This window comes from Notolabrus celidotus, chromosome 8, assembly GCF_009762535.1.
Source record: "Notolabrus celidotus isolate fNotCel1 chromosome 8, fNotCel1.pri, whole genome shotgun sequence".
NCBI classification, from domain to species: Eukaryota; Metazoa; Chordata; class Actinopteri; order Labriformes; family Labridae; genus Notolabrus; species Notolabrus celidotus.
Genome location: NC_048279.1, coordinates 20,203,043 through 20,228,617, shown reverse-complemented (window position 1 = coordinate 20,228,617; position 25,575 = coordinate 20,203,043). Strand labels below are relative to the sequence as shown.

At 38.9% G+C, this 25,575-nt stretch overlaps 1 protein-coding gene across 1 annotated transcript in view; it reads right to left on the bottom strand.

Annotated features, from left to right (window-relative positions):
• LOC117816905 (short transient receptor potential channel 7-like) overlaps positions 1-23,016 on the bottom strand; it is an 87,794-nt gene extending 64,778 nt beyond the window's left edge. Inside the window, 3 exon segments of the mRNA XM_034689287.1 lie at positions 8,148-8,296; positions 8,476-8,541; positions 22,909-23,016. The gene's annotated coding sequence lies outside the window, so the exon portion shown is untranslated.
• Positions 23,017-25,575: the final 2,559 nt, after the last annotated feature.

Below are 25,575 nucleotides of genomic sequence, written 5' to 3'. Positions count from 1 at the left end.
CATTTAGCGTGTTTGCCTTCATGAATATGCAGAATACATGTAGATCATCAGAACGCGCAAAATACTGGGAGGAGGAGATGCAAATGTAATCATTTAGCACACGCAATGTGATCTATCAAACCTGAAGCAGATAGCGCGCGCTGTATTTGCGTCTATATTTAGCACGTTTGAAAGGCAGGTGCAAACACAGCGTTACGCACACTTGGCTGCGGTCACTGTAAAGCTCATCATAACATCGCTTTACAACGTGCCCGCAAAAGCTGGGCTTACAAGCATTACTAAATGTTTTAGTCAATCAAACCAAGATAACAAAATAATAATAAAACAACACAAATTCAAAGCAGTTCAGCACCACGGATAGCGACCGCATTATTCTGACACCCACTTTAACTTTTTCAACTAATGAGAGCACAGTAGGTCACTGTATCAACAGATATAAAGTTTAGTAAATTTGGCACAGTGGTCCACATGTTCACATACAAACAAAAAATCAATATGAAGTACTCGGCCTACTCACCACTGTTTGGACGAGCCTTAAGCTCCGCGGACTTGTCCACGATGCACTGTATGTCCATTTTCTTTGATCTGTCATTCTCAATAAATAACATGACATGTCCACTCACTCTATTCTGTCCCATCGTGCTCATCAAGGGTTTTTTAGTTAGTTTTAACGTGAATGAGCGCTCACTGAGCTGCGCCAGGCAGCTCTGCGTAACTCCTCATCTCGTGCTTGCAGCAGTGTGTTGGGGCGAATTGACTCAAACATGTTCACAGTTCCATTTAAGCTGGTGAATCTTTGGGACAGTTGCTGGATGATGATATCAGGCATTGAAAACGTTCACCCGAAAGTTGCTCCCTGGGACAGTGAGGCGACTGTCTTCATCCAAGTGACGCCTAACTTTTCTAGAGCAAGAGTGGCAGCCTAAGCCTCATCAAATCGCTCTCTAAACTCCATCAAAACACTGATTGCGTTTTGGAGAAGAGTAGATGCGTTTATTTCATGGGCAGATCTTCTGTTTTTCTCACATCATTCACCTTTTCACAGATGGCCTCCCAAATCGCGTTTCTAACGCTGAGATGTCTCTGCTGGAGTTCACCGATGTGTTTATTTCCCTCCTCCATTAAAACCTCCAAATCCATGTCTTCAAACTTCATTTATCGCTTAAGACCACTCTGTTCTCTCAAACTCTCCATGGTGACAGCCGATAGCACACGCAAAATCCGGCGGTCCGCACCACTTTTGCACTCGTTATCATTTGCGCACGCAGTCTTAGTAGATCACCTGCAACACGCCCAGAAATAGCACGTGCAAAATTATTATTTGCACACGCAAATTAGCGCTCGTTATTTGGGATCTTAGTAGATCAGGCCCTAAAAGTAGTTTGTTCTGTCTGACATCTGTCTTTTAATTTTGTATTGACCTAACATCTCACTGGCAGCAAAACAAGTTTACCCACAGGTACAAATAAAGTAACCTGAACCTGAACCTGATATGTCCTTCATAAATTACATACAATTTCTGATCAATTAAATAACAGCTGGTGTGAATAAAAATGGTGAAAGGGGCCAAACAAAGAGGAGGATGCACCGTAGTTAAAATCTTGTGGAATAGAATATTAGCTGTAGACCATGTGCAGTGACAGCAGGACAATAAAATCTGACTTTGACATTGTCTGTCTCATTCAGCTTTGGATAAAACAATTTAAGCACTGGCTATTATAGTGATATAAAGACTTTTATTGCTTTACCCTGCAATAAAACATCCTAAGATCCTTCTCTCCACACTTGTATTTAAATTGACATGTTCTCCATGGATACAATTCTAAAGCCGAGTACTACTTAGATATTTCACACTTAGGGTTGCACACCTGCCTTCTCAAATCATGAGCTAGTAGTGGTGTGTTGATAGGATTAATCTCATCTGATAAGATGTGCAAGAAAAAACTGATAGGAAAAATCAAACAGACAGCTTTAATCATCAGCAACACCCAAATCCAACTTTCAGAACTTTACAGCCGTGCAGCATAAAGGAAAGCAGTCTGAATCACTGAGGACTCTCCACATCCCCTTCACTACTCATTTCAGCTTCTCCATTCAGGCAGCCGTTTAAGAGTACCTTTGGGATAATAGGAACTTACTTACTATTTTCTCCCCCTACAATATGCATTTTAAACAAAACTAGATATTCACGACTTTCTAATATGCTTTGCACACATGCTTTTACTAATTTATGGATTTTTTTGGTATGATGTGAGTCTGATGGATGTGAATGATTTGTATGTTGTTTGAGCCCTTAATCAAAGGTAATTTTCTGTCACTTAGTGATAGACAAAAATAGTCTTGAATCCACATCTTGAATCTTGTATCTTGTCAACTCTAAATCTACATTAGCTTCAGTGAGGGCATGGTAAATAAAAAGTCTGTTCATGATGGAACATTGTCATATATTTGCATAAGTTATGTAGACCCAACATTTAATTCTAGTAGAAGCAAGACAGACAGGTCATTCATCCATCATCTATACCACCAATCCTTGAAAGGTTGAGGGGATCTGGAGCCGGTCCCGGCTGACAGGGTACGAGTAGTAACAGAATGAATTCCACTCAATCACTGACACACAGACAAACTACCAATCATATATATTTCCACACCAATGGGCAACATAGAGCTGCTCATGCAATTAGCCACACTTGTATTACTTTGGACTGTGAAGGAAGTTTGAGTCCCCAACTTCTTAAATACAAATTTGCACATTGACTGGAACAAATGAGTTAAAGAAAAAACGCACAGGAGGTGAAAGAGCATGCAAGACAATGATTTTACCTTATTTTGAATAAAGGGGACTGATGTCAACACAGCATATAAGGAGTTTTTACTTTTCTCAGATGTGTCCTTAATCTTAGCCAAAGATTTACGGCCCCAAATAAATCCCTGAATCATCCATGAAAAACAGAAGGTGTCTACTATAAATATACAGTATATGGTACTAATTATTATTGTTATTATTATTAATATTATTATTATTAATAATAAATATAATAATAATAATAATAATAATAATAATAATAATAATAATAATAATAATAATAATAATAATAATAATATACATTAACAGCAAACACTTGCAGATAAGAAACATAATATTTCCACCATTCTGTTTTTGAATGCACCAACTTGACCCAGGCAGGCACCAACTTGATCCAAGAGATCAAAAACACAGTCATCTACACATTGATTCTTATGTCTCTCTGTTTGTGCATTTATCACAGTTTAAAGGAAAAAAAAACGTTCACCACTTCAGTCTATTATAAAAAGCCAGAACCAAGTCCCATTTGCTGCTCTTAGTAACGGACTAAAGTTTTTACAGAGACCATAAATGAAGGAACTATGCTTGAAAGGCGTGAGTAATTGATCCTGGATTAATAGACTCCAGGTGAAGTATGGCTTTAACACACCACACCAAGGCTATGCTTCTAAAGGACTCCACAAAACATCCACGTGTGGCCTTGTTGTGAACCTGCATGTCTCACCACTGACTCTTTTCTGCGCCAAAAGCTTCTTCTCAGTCTCACCTCAGCCTTCACAGCCAGGGGAAATCCATGCTGTAAATTGAAACAGGTCCTGAGAGGAAGAAGTGGCTGGCTTTCTTTTTCACACTGCTGAACAAAAGAGTGAAAGTGACACTGGGCTGTGGTGTTCAGAGTGAGTGCTTGTCCATGACACCTATGGGGATTTGCAAGAAGCAGCGGACCACTTACCGCATTAGCAGATGAATTACAGAAATTACAACTGCCCTCCATCAAATATTAAATGAGCAACAAAACTCTTAATCTTAATGTTTGATGTTTTCAAGTTATTGTTTCGGACTAATGTACATTTTGGCACAGTTAGGTCTTTTGTCCTCAGAAAATGTTAATTAGAGAAAAAAAGAACTATGGCCTTTTCATATTAATAAAAGAATACTTCATCAAAATCCAACAGCAGCACAGCAGCACCAGCAACACATGAAGCTACACATGTATGGTCTGAGGAGATCCGCTGGTTTCACACATTGATGTCAATTAACTAGTCATTGCTAGCACCGTACAATTTTTGTGAAAACAGTTTTACAATGCCTTCTGCTGTCTTGGAATAGTTTTGTCAAGGCTGAGTCAGTGATATCACAAGTGTGAGCATGATAATTGCTGGAAGTTTTTCTTATTTTTTTTTACCAACAAGCTTGTTATCTATACTCATTTCATTACAACATAATGTGTAATTTATTGTCTCTTCTTTGTAAGAGAAAACACCCCTGTTTGGTATGCAAATGTCAAGGAATACAATAAAATAACAATAAAGTTTTGGTTAAAACTCAGTCACAGTGATGACATGTGACTGAAGTTTACAAGCACATGTAAAAAGTCATACTCAACTAATCTACAAGTCAAAACACAGATGGCTGGTACATTAAAGTATAGGACAACAATCAATCTAAAGTCTCTTATTGTCTCATGCTTCATGACAGTAACTGTATTCTGGTAGACCACTGCAAGATATTCTGCTGAATATCTCTTCTTGAAGTCTCCAGCTCCCTCACTAATTGAAAGAGGTCATATCTCCAGCAAAAGTGGATCTTATGAAAAGCTATCATTCAACAACATTACATAAGTTCCTTCCAAAATGAAAGAGGTTAATCTTGTGGTGATCTCTTTGTTTCATTAGTCAGTAGAAATAAAGTTATTGCACCAACTAATGAGCTGTTTTCTTCTCGCAGCCCTGATTCCCCGTGGTCTACTCGACATACACACTGTGAGTATTTTGCTATAAATGTGAAACTTGCATCCATATTTATCCAAAGGTGCCTCATGTACACTGAGTTGGAATTTAAAGCTGTTTCACTAGAACTCTATGCATGTCAATCATACGCACCTGCCACAAACTGAAAGTTAACACAAAGATACACAATCAAATCAACCTAAATCTTTTCATTCTTAAAAAAGTTTTAAGTTTAAGATGCACAGGACTCAAAGTTGAACCTTTGAGGTGATAACTGCATACAGTTGAAGACATCTAAATCCATATGACTGACGTCTGCAGGGCCGATACTCATATGAGAGGACCCCCATTATCAATACCAACCGTTAGTTACTATTTCACACACATACACACTCGCAGCTTGAGTGTCTGAATGCATCGGCTGATGCTCCACTGCCTACCTGCAGAGTGAGAAACAAACTTGCAGTGTCGGCTGAAATTCAAATGAGATATCTGGTGTTTTCCGAGGCATTCAAATGAGGTGAAATATTGGTAGTCAGCTTCAGCCAATGATTCCACCAAATGTACAGTAAACATGCAACCACTAAGACCACGCTGAAGGTTACATTGAAAACACGTTTCTTTGCATTCAGATTAAATCCTAATGCTTTTCTCACATAATCCAAGTAATTTGGAGACAATACTTCTTATGAAGAAAGGGTCACCACTCTGAATCTTCACGCTACAGTGGGACTCTGGGGAAAAGACATCAGCAAAGGCCTTAAACTGCCTCTAAACATGCCCCCGAGCATGATATTAATGGCCCCTGATACCTCTTATGACATGTACACTAATGTTCTACAAACATGGGCTGGTTGCTGTTAATTACAGTCATATTTCTTCAGCTTGCTGGCCACAGCCCCTTTGTTGAGAAACCAGCTGGAAAACCAACATGAAAGCTACGCTATCAATGGCTGCACAGATGTGTCCCTCTGCCTGCAGGTTATTGATCAGATAATCGGATCTAATGACATACAAGTCAATTTGACGTCTGCAGGGCCAATGCTTAATACCCTGATATATTATGAATTCTGATAATTTTGTATCTCAGTTAGACATAATTTTAAGTTACAAATGCTGTGCACTATCCAGCTGACACAGTAATGGCTGACATCAGTTATTATTTCAGCTAAGTCCTCTCCCTCAACATCTTACACAGTGATTGATGCAGACTGCAGCCTCATTTGAGCCTCTGGTATCCTCTGATTCAAGAGGGCACTGCAATACTGTTGTTACCAAGTGTCACATGTGACAGCAGTAGATCTCTTGGTTCTTTAGCATGGGCTTACAGTTTACACACCCTCTCTCCTTCGGTCCATTGAGTCTTGTTCTTCCACTGTAAACTCTGGTTTATACAGGTGTTCTCTTGTGTCCACAGTGAATGGCATGCCAATATCGCTGTCAGGATCACTCATTATTTATTAATTTGGATGAAAGTAAGGCCCTACCTGTAGCCTGCAGATCTGGACAGCAATGATTATTGCAGCGCAGGTGACAGAGCACAAATGTGTTGCGTCAGAAAATATTGCAAAAAGCAAAGTATAGTGCTGAAATGTCTAAATAGATTGTACACTTACATTGACAATAGTGTTCAGGGCCCAAGTTTCTTATTAATTAAATTACCTGAATCACATATTGATATTAATTGATAGCCTAGCATTTGAGTCAGTTCTCCAGCAGGTTCCTCAACAAAGGGCAAAGCTGACCAGCGTCACCTGTAGGTGATACACTTACTATTGACAAGTCCCCTCATACAACCCCACTAAACCCATAAGTTTTGACTAATCCCATTCACACACCAGTGGCACAGCACGGGGGGCAGTTTGGGGTTAAGGGTCTTGCCCTGGGACACTTTGACATGTGGACAGTGGGACCTGGGAAGAACCCCTGACCTTCCGAATAAGAGACGACCGACCCTACCACTGAGCCACAGCCGCCCTGAATCATGACTTTTATGTTTACAGTCCAAATACAAAGGAGATGATAACACGCTTCCAGCAGAATCCCTCTGCATATTTTGCTAAATGCCACAGGTCTTTCTGCTAACAACCAAGTCATTAGAATAAAATATGAAAGTGTGTTTATGTTGTAATACATCCAAGGATTTTGGGCCTTATACAAAAATATCACATTAGACCCATTCACTGCTACGATGTTCCAATATCTGCAGGGCCCCTGTCAGTCACTTGTCCTTATCCTTACATCTTCCATGGATTTGTAAGGTTTCCACAAAAACAGTGAGTGAGGAAGACAGGGAGCACAAGAGGAAATCTAGTATAAGAGCTTACCATGTGTGTACTTGTCTCGTTTTCTGAGCACAATGTAAGAGTTGATGGTGAAGACCAGGGGTAGGACAGTACATGCACCCTGTGCCCCATGTGTTTTACAAAAAGCAAACATCTCCCAATGAAAATCAGCATTGTTTATCCTGCCAACTTGCTGCTCTGCTGAGGTTCCCGCACATTAAACAGGAGGGAGTGTTTGTGTGTACTGTATGTGTGAGAGTTCCTGTGTGTTTTTGTACTGCAGCTCCACCAACAAATCTAAAGGCAGGAGCTGTTACCAGATAACAAATTGGGACTGTGACAAGAAAACTGTGTCTCAAAAATGACTGGTATTTTGGAACTTCAAAATATGCTCCCCGGGTTGTATATTTCTCCAATTACTTTTTATCCTTTAACCGAGACTGATGCTTTTATTCTTTTATTGTTTGTTATCTAATCATCAATACACTTAATACCAGAAGTAGTTTCAAAACTTGTTTCATATTTCAGGTCTTAATTGTGATTTATGGGTGTCCGTACATTTCTGTATTCATTTATTTTTTGTATGTACAAGCTGCTCCAAACCTATTGCACTGGAGGGATTGATTAAGTCCCTTGGTTTGAATTAAACAATTCTACTATCATTTGCATTCACCCAGTCCCAGCAGACTGCCGGGGAACCCTAAACTCATTTAAACTTTGGGAAAATGTTTTATAGTTTTGTTGATACAGTGGTGCATACAGAATCTAATTGTGGAGGGAATTGAGTATCCGTATCGCACTTGCACTCAGTATCAAATTCAATATCAGAAAGACAAGTTTGGATAAGATCAGAAATGGTATTGGTGAATTTAATGGAAAATATTTTGGGAGGTGGAGGGAAGAGTGAGGGGAACTCAGTTTTTATGCTATGTTTATTCCCAGCTGCTCTTTTTGAGTGATTGCATAAAGGAAGAGAGGTAAGGCTAGATGTATGTTTCCTCTCAAAGGCAAACAGGAAGTAGTTGCTTGTGTGTGTAATTGGGCTCAGGTGGTCATCGGTAGAACTTTCTATTCACATATGCTCACAACATAATGATAAATACTCACAATCACATGGGCTTTGCATTGTGCACCCACTTCCCCTTCTCCTCAGTCACCGTCCCTCTCTCCAGCTTCCATTGTGCTTTCTCTTAAGCCGCCTCTGTCCATCACAGCCGCAGTCTCCTCTCCTCTCGTTCTCCTCAATGTGCCCCCGACTGAAAGGAGAGAGACTGGAGAGTGAAAAAGACAGTGGTGGACATTGGCAGGGTGTCTATAAAATATGGATGTGAATGCGCTGGAGGGTCCAAACTATTTGAGCTCTGGCACAAGACAGGGGGGAGACTGTAAGGGAGAAAAGGAGGAGAAAATAACAACCTGAGAATGTGAGACTTACTTCTTGCAGCAGTCCACACATACTGTGATCTACAGGAGTCTTTCAGCGAGTCGAAGCAAGTGAAGGCTGGAAAGTAAAAACAGGAACATAGAAGGAAATGTGAAGAAAAAGGTGATGAAAGGCAATGAAATCTGCATTCTTGGCATTAAAAGAAGCTAAGCTAATAAAATCTATTATCTAAAAATTAAGCAGTTTTTCTCTTAGATCAAATTAAAAACAGTGTATTTTGTTCATTAGTTCATTATGTTGTTTTTCTACTCTCTCTGCTCAATCTTGTTTTCTTCTACTGCAACAGGGGGGGAGGAAACTGTGTCAGATTACTAATGAGCGTAAATGATTCTGTAATGAATAACGAAAACTCATCTGCTAATTCCTGCCTTCTCCCTCTTTGTGTCACATCAACATCACCACCACTTTGCTCCTACCATCATATCACTGCTCCCCAAGGTTTTCACAATAAGATGGCCTCACACATTGTTTGTGATTCAGCCAAACACACATTAATTCAACACAATAGAAAAAGACGATTGGCGAATTGTAGGGAAAAAGCATAACCAGCAAGCAGGGAATTTAATCCAGATACGTCTCCAGTGCGTTAAAAGATTTAGCATGTAGGACAAATTGGAGGCCAAAAATAATGGTGGAGGAGGGGAACTAGTTGGGTGTTCCTGAAAGGTTATTCTGTCTCCACAATCAAGCTGAAGAGGGGATATGAGGAGCTGCATGAGAATTGCTCAGCTTATCTATCACTGTGCAGAGCAGCCCCTTGTTTGTGTCACATTGTCCCCCTCTTTCTCTCTTTTTCACTGTCTTATCATCTCTCTCTCTCTCACTCTTCCTCTCTCTCTCTTTCTCTTTCACTCTGTGTGTCCCCTACTTCATGCATCCTGCTGTACCTTATCACAGTCTTACAGTGACACTTCACCTCATTTGCAAATTGAACAACAGAGGAGGAAAGACAGACAGAAAGGCAGGTGTTTATAGTTTTTGTGGCACTTAGCACTTACTGCTTTAGCTAATTATTTTCACACTTACTAAATGACATCACAGAGGAGTCTCCACTTTTCAAGGACACCAAGCTACAGTAACATTGGTTTATATACCTATTCCAGTGTTGATTTATACCTGAGATTCAGCCAAAAAGGTGCTATACAGTCTATCAGTAAGTGCACTGTTCTTTTACCATACTGTATAAGACTTGGGTTTAGAAAAACATATCCTCCATCGATACTGTGTAAACAGTTTTATTGCGCAGGTATCAAACCAGTACATGGTATCAGCCTGTAAGCACATCTTCATATCAGTATTGGTATTGGTAAAGGAATTAGTATTGGTATTGGTATTGGTATTGGTATTGGTAAAAACATAGGTATAGGTATAGGTATAGGTATAGGTATAAGGATAAGTATATGTATAGGTATAGGTATAGGTATAGTAGGTATTGATATTGGTTTTGGTATTTGTATTGGTATTGGAATCAGTATTAGAATTGGTATTGGAATTGGTACAGGTATAGGCATAGGTATACTAGCATTGGTATTGGTATTGGAATCAGTATTAGAATTGGTATTGGAATTGGTACAGGTATAGGCATAGGTATACTAGTATTGGTATTGGTTTTTAAATAGGTATAGGTATAGGTATAGGTATTGTATTGTATTGTATTGGAATTTGAACTGGAATAAGAGATCATTCTGGTATTGGTATCGGTATCGATATCGGTATTAGTATTGGTATTGGTGTAGGTATTGGTATTGGTGTAGGTATTGGTATTGGAGTAGGTATTGGTATTGGTATTGGTATTGATACTGGAACTGGATCTGGTATTATTGTGGGTATTGGTTTTGGAAAATGGAATTGGAGTTGGTAATGGTATTGGAATAAGAATTGCTTTTGGTATTGGTAAAGGAAGAATATCTCCAGCTACAATTCAGCCTGGAGTTATAATACAGGCCGAAAGACACATTTATATACATAACATTATGCACTCTAATAAAAAAAACTTAGTTTGCTCATGAATAAAAAATTAAACACCAAGAAGACTTAAAGGACAAAAAAGTGCTATAATTTCTCTAAACTGTCATCACAATGTTTCATAAATTCCCTTGAAGGGGTGAAAAACAAAATCACACATTTTGACCTACACCTACGCTCAAATTTAATTTTCGAGCACAGGTGATCCCCTGTCACAGAGACACAGCAGGTGAAAGGAGGTTGAAGTACATGGTATCAGATAATATGACATAAATCTATTTCATGACTACCACTCACACAGATTGTGACATTTTCAAAGGTTGTATTGATTGACAGAGAAGTCGGCAGCCGAGTCATAATGACTACAGAGGCCAGAGAAGCTGTTGGACGTCAAACTTCTGACATTTAAAGAGAGAAAAAAACTGAGTTCTCAGATACAACAAGTGTGAACAAAACACATTCATTCAGGCACACAGGCTGTCCTTTCTCTAAGGGAAGAGAGATCATTTAATCCTTCAGGCAGCATTTATCATACAGGTCAGAATGTAACAGCTCACTCTGTGATTAAAGGGAATTGTGCATATGAAATACTGATTAGCCCTCCCTGAAATCTGCTAACCTCTCAAGAACAAAAAATTGAATGTACACCACCCTGGAGCGATGTTATATTTGGCTGTGAGCTGAGAGGATCACTCACTGGTTCCTTGTTACACTTCTAAGCTTTTCTCTTGAATGAATGAATGAAAAAAAAAAATGACTCTGAGGATGATAGAATGAAAGACATCGTCTCTCTTCTTTTTCTCCTGCTAATAGGCTTAATAAATTATTTAAACTGTGTTAAACAAGACGCAAAGTTTAATTAACTTGGGCTGCCCCTGCTGAGCTTGAAATTAAACTTTTTCCCCACCTCCTCTTTTGTCTTCTCTCAGTCAGACTCAAACATATAATTGCTCTTTGCTAAAGCCTTGTCCAACAAAGAAATGAGAGAGAGTAAACAACAACTTATCCTCCCCGTATTATTCGGACTCCCAAAACTAAAGTTAATTTATGATGGTGTAAAGTTACATGTAAAGCCCTTGGACATAGGACAAAGTATTACATCTTCCAGAATGATCAACAGGTGTCCATTATGCAAATGCTTGCCCAAGGTCATCCAGAGCAAGTGAGCACTTAATACAGGATGAATTATGCACTCAAAAAAGGATTTTTTGGGTGAACGTAATAAAATTATGGAAAGAATTTCCACCTAATTAAAATGCTTTAATTTAGCGAGACACAATTTAGTTGAAAAAACTAATTGTAAATATATTGCGTGAACATAAAGTGTTCATGTTACCATTACTCATTTGCAATGTTTGGGTCCAACTTAATTTTGAATGGTACAATAACACTAATTAATCATGCTGACTGAACAAAACTAAAGTTCAATCCATCCATTATCTGGACCGCTTATCCTGTTCAAGGTCACGGGGGGTTGGAGACTATCCCAGCTGACTTTGGGCAGAAGGCAGACAACTATTCACGCACACACACACACACCTACAGGTAATTTAGAGTGACCAATTTACCTGGGGAGCATGTTTTTGGACTGTGGGAGGAAGTACCCGGAGAGAACCCACACATGCACAAGGAGAACATGCAAACTCCACACAGAAAGGCACCGACTCGTACCCTGAACCTTCTAACTTTGAGGCAACAGCGCTACCCACTGCACCACTGTGCAGCCCGTATGTTCAATCATCAGAAAAAACACTTTAAAATAGTAATTATTGAGAAAATCAGACATTTTTGACATATCAAGAATGTTTACATTTAGCAGTTTAAAGGTGCCAACTTATTTTAAAGGCTACCAAGTCAAGATCCATATTTTCTGTTTGTCATTGTTTGCCTTCTCTGGGGAATAGAGTTCTATTCCAACGAACCCAGTCTGTTTGTGGTCTTTGTCTAAACTTGACACCAACTGGGGCTAAACTAAGTGCTTACTGATTAAGACATTTCTCCACTGTAGATGTCTCACGTTGCTGCCACTTCTGCTCTGGAAAGGTATTGCAGATGGGATTCCTACCTAAACCCATTAGGTTGTGTGGACATAAAGCAATCTTGTAGTTTTAAGGATTTTGCATGTCATGTTAAAACTACATGATTTAAAAATGTTTAACCACTAAACATGAATGAATATAATAGAAGCTACATGTTATACTTATGTTGATAAAACAGACACCCATGTTGCTTTTTTTGAGTGTGTGTTATGTTCATTTATTCAAAGTAAATGTGTTCACTTGCTTGTTTAGCTTCTCCCAACCACTGTTTCAAGTGTCATCTACAACATAGTTAGGACTTCTTTGTAGTAGCATTGTATAGGCTTTAAGACTGTTTGCTCTGTAGACTAATCTGAAGTTAAAATGATACAAATTACAATTATAAAACCACTACTTTCCAGAAAGTAATTAAAAAAATAAACTATGTTTTTCACATAACTAAACATTGCATGTTAATTAACACAAGCTGTTTTATAATAATAATAATAATAATAATAATAATAATAATAATAATAATAATAATAATAATAATAATAATAATAATAATAATAATAATAAAAATAATAATAATAATATACTTTTTTTAATCAATTATGTTTTCATTCATTAAATTTTAGAAAACGTACTGGCAGGCATAAAGGGACATCAGTAACATTTATTCATGCAAAAAAAATCTGAATGATGAAATATGGAGATACAAGGTTTCTGACCAACAGTGATGATGTGAAAATCCATTTCCAAAACCAGAAAACCTTAACTGGGTATAAACTTAAAAGTTCAAGATCAATTTTAGATTTTCCTGTGACTAAAGGTATTTTCTATCCCATAGTCACTCTTCACATATGAATGTCTAAGAACCCCTACATGCACATAAATAAAGAATCCTTAGACAAGGAACAATACTTCTGGAGTCAGAATTGATCTAGTTTCCGTTCATAGTCTGAGGTTTCACAGCACTAGCATAAACAGTATGGGAAAAAAAAACTGTCAATGTGGAGAGCAAAACAAGGCGTAAGACATGAGCCATTATGCAATCAGATCCTGAAACTCATTTTCATGCTATCACCTGAAAATGCATCAACTTTGAACTCATGTAAAAATAGAAATTTGCATATGAGTGTATACCACTGGTCTCTCAACTCCTACTCCTATTTCAACCTCACATTTATAGTCTGACAGTAATCAATTACCAGTAAAGGAAGTGGTGGCCAAGAAGTCTCAAATTACCTTTATACAACTACTGGGCAATCCTGAGATTCTCATTCACCCAATTCTCATGTTGCAGGTCAGGTGATGTAGAGACTTCATACATTGTGCAAACCAGATGAATGCCCTTGGATATTCCTTTTTTGTGAATGTACAATCTTAGTAATTTCACTTTCTATTCACATAAGATCATTTGAGATAATGTACTAAAGTCCCTCCATTCTCTGCCTGGTAGCCCATTCATGCAACTACAATAGCAGTCAATAGGGTCCAGTAGTACCCTGAATTATCTCTGTTCCCTCATGCAACAATGGAGATGTTCCATTGAAAAACACAGAGAAGGTTTTAAAACCACATCAAAGGAGAAGTGGAGTGTTTCTCCTCCGCAAACTATTTTTTTTTGGCGTACTTATACTGAGTAATAAAAGGGTCTTTTCTCGCAGCTAATTAAATTTGTCAAGCTCGCTCCCCGGGCCTGATAAATATAATAGCACAGTCAGGGGTATTAGGAAATACTCATTTATTTCCTGCCTCTACTTTCCCCTTTATCATGTACTGGCCTTCAAAGAGAAAGAGAGGGTGATAGAGTAAGTGATTGAGAGGGGGAATGAGAGAAAAAGGGTTGAAAGAGAATGAGAAAAAGAAAGAAGGAGAGAGGGAGGGAGAGAGAGAGAGAGAGAGAGGGGGGGGGCTTCATGATAATGGGTGAGAGGAAGTGAGAGGAGAACGAGGGAGGAGTGACAAAGGAGGCAGAGGATAAGACAGGCACTTGCAGCGTCTTGTCTCCTGTCCAATCTTATTTTCAGCCTGAATTATTTTTCATTAGTGCTCATCACAGACTCATGATTCACAGCCACTCACAACCTGCCCTCTCCTCCCTTCCTCCCATATTCACACTTGTGTCTTAGCATCTCCTAAACTCACACACATACACACATACATATACTGTAGATACAAAGCTGTCCTTTCCTCCCATCTCTCCTTTTTCGACATCAGTCTTTTTTAATTAACAGGTTAAAAAGAAAAATACTCTCCTGTGGGAAAATAAACCCAAACAAAGGAGATGTCTCAGACTTAGCAGTCAAGGACATATCAGTTGAGAATAGAAGAGAGACAAGAGGCTGCAGTATTTATATAGCATCATCACTCAGTGGGGAAGTCATCGAAAAACAATCTAAAGTCAGACAGGAAACACATATAAGGTAAAGAATCATAGAACCCAATCACAGCTGTCTTCAGTGATAAATGGTCCAATATATGAGAGTAATCATGGAGTTATACAACAAGTCTGTAGTCACCAGAATCTGGACCAATTGCACCCTCTCACTACAACAATCTTAAGTTTCTATTTCCAGAACTACTGGAATTTAGATATCCCTCGCAGCACCCTGTTGCACCGAGGGTGGTATCTGTCTCATTTGAATTGTACTCCTATTAGTGTACAGAAAAATCATAGTAGTTTATTACATAATGAAAGCTGGCACAATCAATATGAATGAGAATGCAGTAAAGTGAAGAGAAACATAATGTGTATCATCACATTAAAGTGTGCAATTATTTTTGTATGTTTTTAGTTTATCATGTGTGCCTTGTTTGCTGATATACAAAATATATAATATAATGAAAATATTTCAACTTAAAGTCCACATTGCACCTCCTCTGAAACAAAGCCCCATTCTGTAAACTTTTTCATTAATGAAATGGATTTTACATAAAAGGCTATATGGAGCTTAATTTATCCTTATTCATTTGGTTCGATGCATCATCTGTTTTGAAGAAAGAGGTCTAGGAGGAATAAGCAACAATTAACAGTCTGTTGAGTGAAGCAGGACAGAATACACCAGAGGGTCCCAGATTCCACCATTAAGCTCCTACAAAGTATTGATTTGAAAAGACAAACATGGAAGGCTTCGATTTACCTCTGTTATATATGAAGAAGAGACTAATTATTTGCTTGAGTTAAAGTCACATCAATCTTCTCCTCCTTGTTTTTTCTCTTTTTTTTTCAAATTAAGTTCAAGAAAAGATGTTGTGTCTTAAAGAAGCCTGCTGCATTATTCTTTAATTCTTATTCTTATTCACTTTCTTGAGCGAACCCTTTTCCATTGCGGCAAATCATACTTGCAAGTCTTTGTTAGTGAATTAAGCCACAAAGCTAAGTTGGACAGTTTCTAGTCAATTTAAGTTAGTGGATATCTGATATATGGGGCACAGTTGAGTGACATATCCCATCAGAAACAAGGACAGACACAATATATACACAATATACCATTAATCGAGGGCTAGAATGCATTGAAATAGACCTGTGTGTGTTAGACTAGACTGTTTAAGAACTTTAGGAACATATAAGTAGACTGTGCCTCCCATATTCTATCAGCAATTACTAAATTAATTGAGACAGATGGTTGTGGTGCAAAACATGATCAACACACACAATTAACCTAATGACACAATTTCAAGCAACCACAGTTTGCAGTACAAACCTTAAAGATCCCTTATAATGAAAAACACATTTTCCTTGCCTATGCATATTCACTTAAGTCATCCCTCAGCATCGCAACCCTGAGATTGTATCGGCTAAAAAGACTCTGCATTGCCTCTGTAGCCCACTAGGGAAGCATAGCTTCTGCTGATTTGAATTTACTTATGTGATAACACAATGACTGGAGTAATTTGCACAGGCATGCATGCAAAACCACTCCCACTCTTCGAGCATCCTGATTCCAAATCTAAGCTTTTGTGCTATTGTGGTTCTGCTTCATTTTTCAGAGTCAAGATGTGAAAGGTTAGAGCCAGACACGTCAACTGCTCTGTTGTTGGTTAGAAAAACCTATAAATGTCTATATTCTGTCCCAGCACCACAGGACCAAAGACAAGAGTGATTGCTTTATCTTTTTAAACAATGTGAGGCAGCAGTTGGTGCCAATTTGTTTGTGCTAACCACTTCACTTCTGACTGCTCAACAATAAGGGTCAACCACATAAAGTTGCACACAAAAGGCAAGAAAATAGGAATAACACACAAATGTTAACCTCACACTCCAAGACATGCTGTTGGAGCCAGCTGCAACACTTCACATTAGCATATAAGCAACATATGACAGGCAGCAAAAATGAGTAAGTGTGCTACTGGCAGATATATCATATTTTACAAACTCAGAGAAAACTATTATAATCGGAAAAATGAGAAGTAAAACACATAAGCAAGACTTTAATCAACACAGCTAGGATTGCAAAATAAAATAATGGGTACGTAGGTAAAAAAAAAAAGCAGAGTAAATGCGCAAATTAAGACCTATATATCACTCATTACTGCATGTTAGATCTGACTATATTATATCCTGTTTATTCCCTGAAACAAACATTATGCCCAGATTTGTTCTTGTGCTGTGTTGTTTACAATTTTAGATGTAGTATTTCAGCTGCAGCCCTGATGGTGTGGTGATAATAAAAGTTATTGGGAAGTGTGTTGTCAGGAAAGCACAATCACTTACTTCCATCAATACTTGTCACATGTACAATCATTCAGGTTTGTGAAGTGCCCTACTGGTCTCTCTTCCTCCTCCCTTCATAATCAGCTCAGAGCTCCACCATCAAGCAAATTGATTGGTCAGTAGGCAGAGGTTTTCTACAAACTTCTGCTCTGCATTGGTCTCTGCACTGGTCTGCACACTCCCGCCACAGACAACTCTCAGACAACCAATCAGCAGCGTCTCATTATCATAGCTTCCCGTCATCTGAGTGTGGATAATGAGGTTAGAAACTGAGACTGCAGATCCGCCACAGAGGCTGAATTTGTGATGTTTTTTGCAACTGAATCCAAAAACCTTGCTTAAAAGACAACCCTGACATTTTGTAAACAGATAAAAATACCATTATATGGGGCTTTTAAGAACACTGACACAAGCTGAACTCAATACAAGGACATTAACCAGATGATTTAATCTGTATGTGTTCATATCACTATTCTGATTGTTAAAGATCGTTTACTGCAGGCAGCTCCAGTTTGTGTCGCAGTTAGTCAGCACTCTCAATTACCTCTACCATTTACGCATAATGAGTGATACAACATGACCAGGAAATTGGAAAGGGTTGGGCAAACAAAGCAGGAGTGTGTTCATATGAAAAACATGTTTATATTATAGAGGCCTGGTCGGTTAGAGTGAGCGAAAGAGAGAGAGAGATTAATCAGTGCGGACAGTGTGGTGGCCATAGTTACTCATGTTTATCCATGGGTGTATGTGTGCGCGAGGGATATTCCTCAGCAAGGGTGTGCTTACCAGACCATTAAAAATCAAATCTAAATCAAATTTAATTGGTTGCCTTGCTCTCCATGTGTACCATGTGAGCCTAACATTACTTTTTAGATATATTTCCTCCACACTAACATATTCAGCAAAACTACACTTGCAGAGGATATTCATGCTTTACTCTGACACTTTTAGAAAATACACAGAGACAAAACATCAAAATGAGTCACAACACAAACACCACGAGTCAAGACCGATACTTGATGTCTTCCCTGCTTCCACAATGCTGAAAGTTTGGCATATAGAACAATGATTGTTCACATGGAGAAAATATTCAATTTCACATAAGTGCACTTTCAAAACTAAGATTTTAGCTCAATTGAAGCCTATGAAAATTTTGGCTGCAAACAGCCCCTTCATATGGAAATCCAACACTTAAAATGACTACAAGGCAGAGCTCAGACCTCCACTACACATAGCAAAATTGGTCTGGCCTGGTTCTGGCCCACATTAAACTTAGACTCGGCCAACATACCGCAAAGAATGACGGCCCTTATAGTTTGCCAGAGACGGCCCATACATGGACCAGCCTAAACACAAGCTCAACCTTAATCGGCCCAGATGTGGCATGGACAGATCTGGGCCACATAAACCAAGCCACAATCGGGCCAGATGTGGGATGCCATCATATATACAATGCCATCATTGCCAGACCTGGTCCACATCCGGTTGACATACCACTTGCCATGCCAGCAGTCAGCCAGCAGTGCCGGCTTGACGCCATATCTGGCCCAGACCTATCAGACCAATTTTGCTATTTGGGTAAGGCTTAAAATCAAGTCTCCTGAAATCTAAATCTAAAGTTCTATGCATTTCAAAAACGAAGGATTCAATCTGGTTAATATCATTGTTTCATATTATTGCTTGTTTAGGATCTGCTAATAGGAAAACGGGTTCTAAATGGTCTACCCTAAACTGTTCGACTAAGTTGCATGAAAAACAGGCCAATGGTTACTCAGTAATCCTGCTGACAGAAAAAAACAGTGTAAACTTACAGCACAGAGACCACAACCTCCTTATCTGAGCTGATAGAGAACATGTTTACAAGGCCTTTAAAGCACAAATCTGCCTGTTGACTGTCAAGTTTTGTTAGATCTTAACTAGTATAGATCCTCTCACACAAGTATCCATCCTCTCACACAATTCATAAAGTTAACAAATTAGCATGTTATATTTCATTTGCTTTCTTTACAAAATCAAAACAATCACTGGTGCTTTTATGAGGATTTCATAATTAATGTCCAGTGGGTGCCATTTCCTGGTGCTTTGTCATCATAGTGAAATTACTAGGTAATCAGAAGAAACTCCAGGAACTCATCTCACTCAGCCAAGACAAAGTTCAGCTCATAGACCCTGTAAATGTTGAACTGCTATTATTTTAATGCAAGTCTGGCTCAAATTAGTAAATATGTAAATAAATAATGTCTGATATTTGGGAGTGCTGGTGTGAATATGTGCAATATCCTTGATCCAACTGTGTACTGTGTCACTTTAGAAGTCTTCTGAATCTGAAGGTAACATTCACAGCTGTAAATGGTGACCATGTAGAGAAAGATTTTAGTCATCTACAATGTATCATCATGAAACACAATGTGAACTGTTTCCCTGACATTAATATGTCTCACATCCTCCCGCGGGAGAAACTCAGATGATCGGCCCGTCAGGTCTAATGCCAGCTAGGTTTAATTTGATGTCAGTGTTACTTACACAAGACACAAATGCTGCAGATAAAGTTAAGCAGAGACAATGAAAGGGGAATATCTCCTGATTTGAAAGAGACAGAGTGAAAAACATCAGAGTGCAGCACCGGTATCACCAATAACACCCACAGGCCTCATTTCCTAATCACAGCTCTAATGAAGATGAATGTGTATTGTGTGTGTGTGTGTGTGTGTGTGTGTGTGTGTGTGTGTGTGTGTGTGTGTGTGTGTGTGTGTGTGTGTGTGTGCGTGCGTGTGTGCGTGCGTGCGTGCATGCGTGCGTGCGTGTGTGCGTGCGTGCATGCGCGCGTGTGTGCGTGTGTGCATGCGCGCGTGTATGCATGTATGTATGTGTGTCCATATGGGCATGCACTTTATGATTAATGAGTGGGAGCATTTGCAAGCACTCAATCTTATAAATTATATCTATAGAAATACAGATATATGAATGTGTTTGTATGAGTCAGCGTTTTTAACACATAGTGAGAGCTATAGCTGCACAATCCTTCCATGTGTGTGACTCAATATTTGATAATTTTATGTTGCAAACTCAACTGACTGCTCTGCATAACAGAGCAGCAGTCTTTGCATATTACCTCCTCTCTTGTAAGCTACAGTAACAACTTATTATCCCTGAGGGGGAAATACGAAAGCAAACTATTTGTAAGCTATCATCTGATTAGACAACATAAACAACAGACTGTCAGCTCAGCTCAGTAGTTACCGTGTTTGGGGTGCTGGTTGTTTGAATGCTCATTAGTTTGCTTCTGACATACAAAGCCCCTCTTGATATTATGACTCAGAGTTTGCCCAGAGTTTACTTTAGGGAGGATCAGAAATGCATATTCACACACAAAGAATACCAAATTAAATTACAGTTATCTGTCTTGATTCAGCTTTTGAGCCATTTGCCTTCATTGAATATCCCATTACTGCATGCTGTTTGTAATTCCAGTGTGTGTGTGTGTTTTGGCTTACTTACTTATTATATGTATCAACTATAGGCAATGAAAAAAAAGAATCAAGGGTTATGAACAGACCCACAGCAAATACCATTTTAATGTATGCAAACTCTACAAGCACACAGACAAGGACAGATGTCAGGGGCACACAGCACTGTAAGAAATGACAGTACTTACTGGAAATGGGTTATGGACTTTGCTTACGTGATATATAATTTCAATTATGAAAACCATCCGGCACACAGGCATTTCATTCTATATGTACATGTTCCAGATGATTAGTCATGAATAAGTAACATGAAAGCAGCCTGCCTCTGCGTGAAAGTGATTTGGTTGATAACCTCATTATTCACTTGCAGGGAAACAGAGGGAAAGTGGCCAAACATAAGGAAATGAAATGTGAGTAAGACTAACCAACAGGGGAAGCATTGAAAATGGAGACATTACTGCATGAGACATTACTGAAGGCTATGCAAGTTAACAGGTAATGTGTTCCTACTCAGAAACACACTGCAGTCATTATGCATTGTAGAAAAGCTATACAGTACACACAGAGAGCAGACAGAAACTTGTGGGCACAACAGTAAATAAAGCTTATTGTTGGGGCTGGCCCATGTTTGGACCAGCTCTGAGTTATGCTTCTATAGGCTTAGACTGCTGGGGGAACTGGCACACTGAGATTCCCTCTCTCCCCCTATCAAAAACTACCCCTGTCCCATTTAAGTTACTAACCATAGGCCTTTCTGGAGTCCCTGAGCTCCATAGTCTCGTAGGTTCCTCTAAGTTGCTGCTGTAGACGTGCCAGACTCCAGCTGGTATGGACATGCTGGTGGCGTCTGACCACTATCATCTCTCTCTTTTCATCTCCTCTATCCCTCTTTCCAACCCCAACTCGGTTGAGGCAGATGGCTGTCTAACATGATTCTGGTTCTGCTCAAGGTTTCTGCCTGTTTTTCCTTGCCGCTGTTACTTCAGTTTTTTTTAGTTTATTAGTTTATTTGACAGGGACCATGCACAACCAATTGCTGAGCCAGGGTTAGCTAAAGAAGCTAAATGCTGCAAAGTGCTCTACTCATGGTGGATTAAGATGAGATAATCCTGAGTCTTACCCTGTCTTGATGTTGGGTCTTTGGTAAAAATTTTACATAAAGTATGGTCTAGACCTGCTATGTTTATAAAAGTATCTTGAGATAACATTTGTTGTGATTTGGGGCTATATAATGAAGATTGATTGATTGATTGATTGATTGATTGATTGATTGATTGATTGATTGATTGATTGATTGATTGATTGATTGATTGATTGATTGATTGATTGATTGATTGATTGATTGATTGATTGATTGATCGATTGATTGATTGGTTGATTGAAGTCTTAAAGTGGTAGGGTTTATGACAGTTTTTTTCTATTCTGAAACTTACTGTTTTGTTGGTTTTCTGTTTTCACTCGTCAAACTGTTTAATGATGTCTAAATCTTTAAAAATGTCAAAAAGGACCCTTGATTCATTCACCGAGCAGTTTTACATCGCCATGTTGCTTCAGTGTTCACACGCATCATGACAGATGAGAAGCTAGCATGCGCAAAACCCGGGCCAACAGAATACAATCAGGATACATGGCTGTTTATGGGAAAACTAAAGGAATACACCACCCTCTCTTTTATCATTACAATTCCAATTGGATCAGCAGTTTTATTCTGATCAGTGTATTCTGATTGGGCCAGTTTTTCCAATTCTAATCTGATTAGACGTGGTCCTGTAAATCCATCTAGTGTAAACTAATTTCAGTCATATCTGACTTTGTGAGACCCTGAAACACTTGCCATAAATCAATCTTAGTTCAGTCTTTTTAAACCCAGGCTTTGTCATCAAAAGTTTGGTATCTAGCTTTGAAGAACATGAACATAGTTTTCAGCCCAACCCAAAGGAAGGTACTCTTCTTCTCATGTTCATGTACCAAGACGTCTGATGTCTTAGACGTCAGACTTAGCATAAATACTGGAAATATGGTGTAACTGTTTGTCTGGCTGTATTTAATGTAAAATAATCTTGTGATCACCTCCATCAAGTTTATCAAAACTTTTCTTCATTACGGCAACATCAAGAAAAGAATGGAAATGAAAAAGAAAGAGAAAGAAGAAAAACAGAAAGGATGAAGAAAATGAAAGAGAGGGAAGGGAAAATAATAAAGAACAACTATAAGAAGACAAAGATGAAGAAGACTGGGTGTTCTGATAGCTTACCTGGTAGTGTTATTCCTTTGCACTAGTCTTAGTCCTTGCTGAAGCAGTCCTGGGTTCAGATCCAGCCCTTGGTGCTTAGCTGCATGTCATCCTCCCTCTCTGTTCCCTATATCATATCTCTTCACCTTTAAAAAAAATAAAAGCAAATAATTCAAAAAAATGTATCTGAATTAAAAAGAAAAACTAACTGTCATTAAAAAGCCGAACTATTCCGTTATATCATGTCCAAACACATGCAGCTGCAGAATAACTTTCCAACATGAAAGTATGCATTTGAAAAATAATGCTCAAAAATCTCTATGCAAGTTTAAATCTGATATTAAATACTTCAGTCAGTTGGTCAGTATCATACCAGTACAGAGGTTCAACACCCATGCAGCCCAAAACAAAACATTACTGATGAATGCAACTGCTAATGCCATGCTGCACTGTAACATTAATGACGTAACAGAGAAAAGGCATGTGTCGGCAAATCATTTTTGTGTTCTAAAGCTAACACAGAAACCACACAAAAGCTCTTTGAATGTTAACATTCAGCAAATCTACTCACGTCTCAGTTCTTTTCTTCATATCTCTGTCCTCTGTAACCTTCACAGACACAGAAACACACACACATTCCCTGTGGACACACGGAACTGTGTCTTTGTGCGGCCATGTTTTGAGGGAATAAACCAGAAATTTAAAGTGGGTGTTGTGTTTTCTGGATTGATGAGACTTCTATTGTCACAACCCTCCCACTCTGTTATCAAACTGACAGCGAGAAAAATGAACGCACTTCTCTGTTGTGTTCCTCTCGGCTTATGACTGACAAGCCTTTAGTATCAGCAGGAATAAAGCAATCTGAGGTGTACACACTCCTCAGCTGCGCACGTATTTAGTACACACATACAAGCTTTCAATTTGACTCGACAGCAGGTGTGACGTCTCATTGTTGTTTCACTTTATTATTCCGTCACTTTGGGAAAGAGAGAATGGTTAAATTTGTATCAACAACAGGGACGGTGACATGCCACTTTTTTCACATTTTCATACACACACACTCTTTCTCACAAATACACAAACTTAAAGGAGGGCGGCAATCTTCAGCTTCAGCTTATTTGAAACTTTTACAGTGATGGAGCACTGCTGCTGCTGAAACTCTTTATAAATTTGTAAAAATAATGTTTCATGTATGTGTCAGACCACAAAGAACAATCGTCATTAGACAGTCAGGAGTAAAAACATACAGCGCTGCAGCTTTCCAAGAAATTAAAAGTCATGAGTGAGGGCTGGGGCGTGTCCAGAACTTTTTGACCGGGGTTACCCAACTGAGGCTCTCACATAGGCAGGGTGGCCAGTGCATTTACAAATAAATAACATTTACCCTTTCTGTCTTCACAACCTACTTTTATTAAAGTATTAAACAGTTTTTATATTCCCTTTGACTTAAAAAAAAAACATGACAAATTGGCATAAATCTTCTAAGCTTAATTCTTTAAGGACTTACAAAATGTGTTTTTTCAAAGTCACATTTGAGGGCACTAATAATGAAATCTACTGTCAGCCTTTTAACTCATCCCAAATTACAGATTTTAACAGAAATCCCTCACTCTGACAAAGCAAACAGCCAATCATAGTTTAGGATTTTGAGGTGGCCAATTGGATTTTAAGGGGTGCCAGTGCCACCCTTGGCCAGCCCTCTGGACACACCACTGAGTGAGGGAGCAAACATTACACCTGGCTTAATATTGTGACATTATGGTGTCTGAAAAGAAACCTGGGTGGCACTAACTGATTAACCATCAATGTAGCACTGCAAAGAGCTTTTAGCCACAGCAAACCAACCATGAGCAGCTTCTCTGTGACTACTGTAAAGACAGTGTGTCTGTTGATGCTTTGACAGCCTCTAGGGCACTTTATGGCTTAGTGAGAGATTTTCTGTTAAGGTACCTGTTTTAGAGGTAAGCTAGCAGCACTGCAACAGGAGGCTCTCCAGAGTAAGTGTGTGTCTGTCAGGCAGTGTCAATACATAGCTTTAGCTCTGCTGTTTATAACAGTTTAAGTATCAGCCTGAAATGTATTGTTAGGACTAGAAAGAAGCACAGTTACTGGCTGGCACATGCGTTAGTGATCATGTCAAGTAGCATTTATAAGACTTGCTAAAGTTAGAGCTACAAGCAGCTATCCAACTAACTCTTGTTAAAACATCAAACTTGATTTGGACTACTTTTCTGTATTTTATACTTACTGCAAACAGATAAAACAGACCTAAAGAGTCTTTGACACAATCAGATAGGATGAGAAAAAATGGCTGAACCATGCTCTCAAACCCAAGCATCCACAAGCTACTCCTTAGTAGCTGAACTACCAAAAACACCCCCAGGTGTAGCAACCTCCACCATGTCTTAGTATTTATTCTACGAAACCTACAGACATTTTAAATCCAGGCACTCTCTCCCCTGTCCTGCAGTAAGCCCTTTTCCTCAGCACTCTCATTACCTGACCACCCCACCTTCTCTCCAATTGCCCTCATCAGTCTTCAGTACTTATATACTGGACCTCTTCCACTCTGTCTTTGCCAGAACGCCTGGCTGCATCTGCCCAAGCTTGGTTTGCTGATGGATGATTCTGTGCCTAACCCTTTACTTGATGAGTTGCCTGTAAATATATACCAGTTAAAGTGTAGCT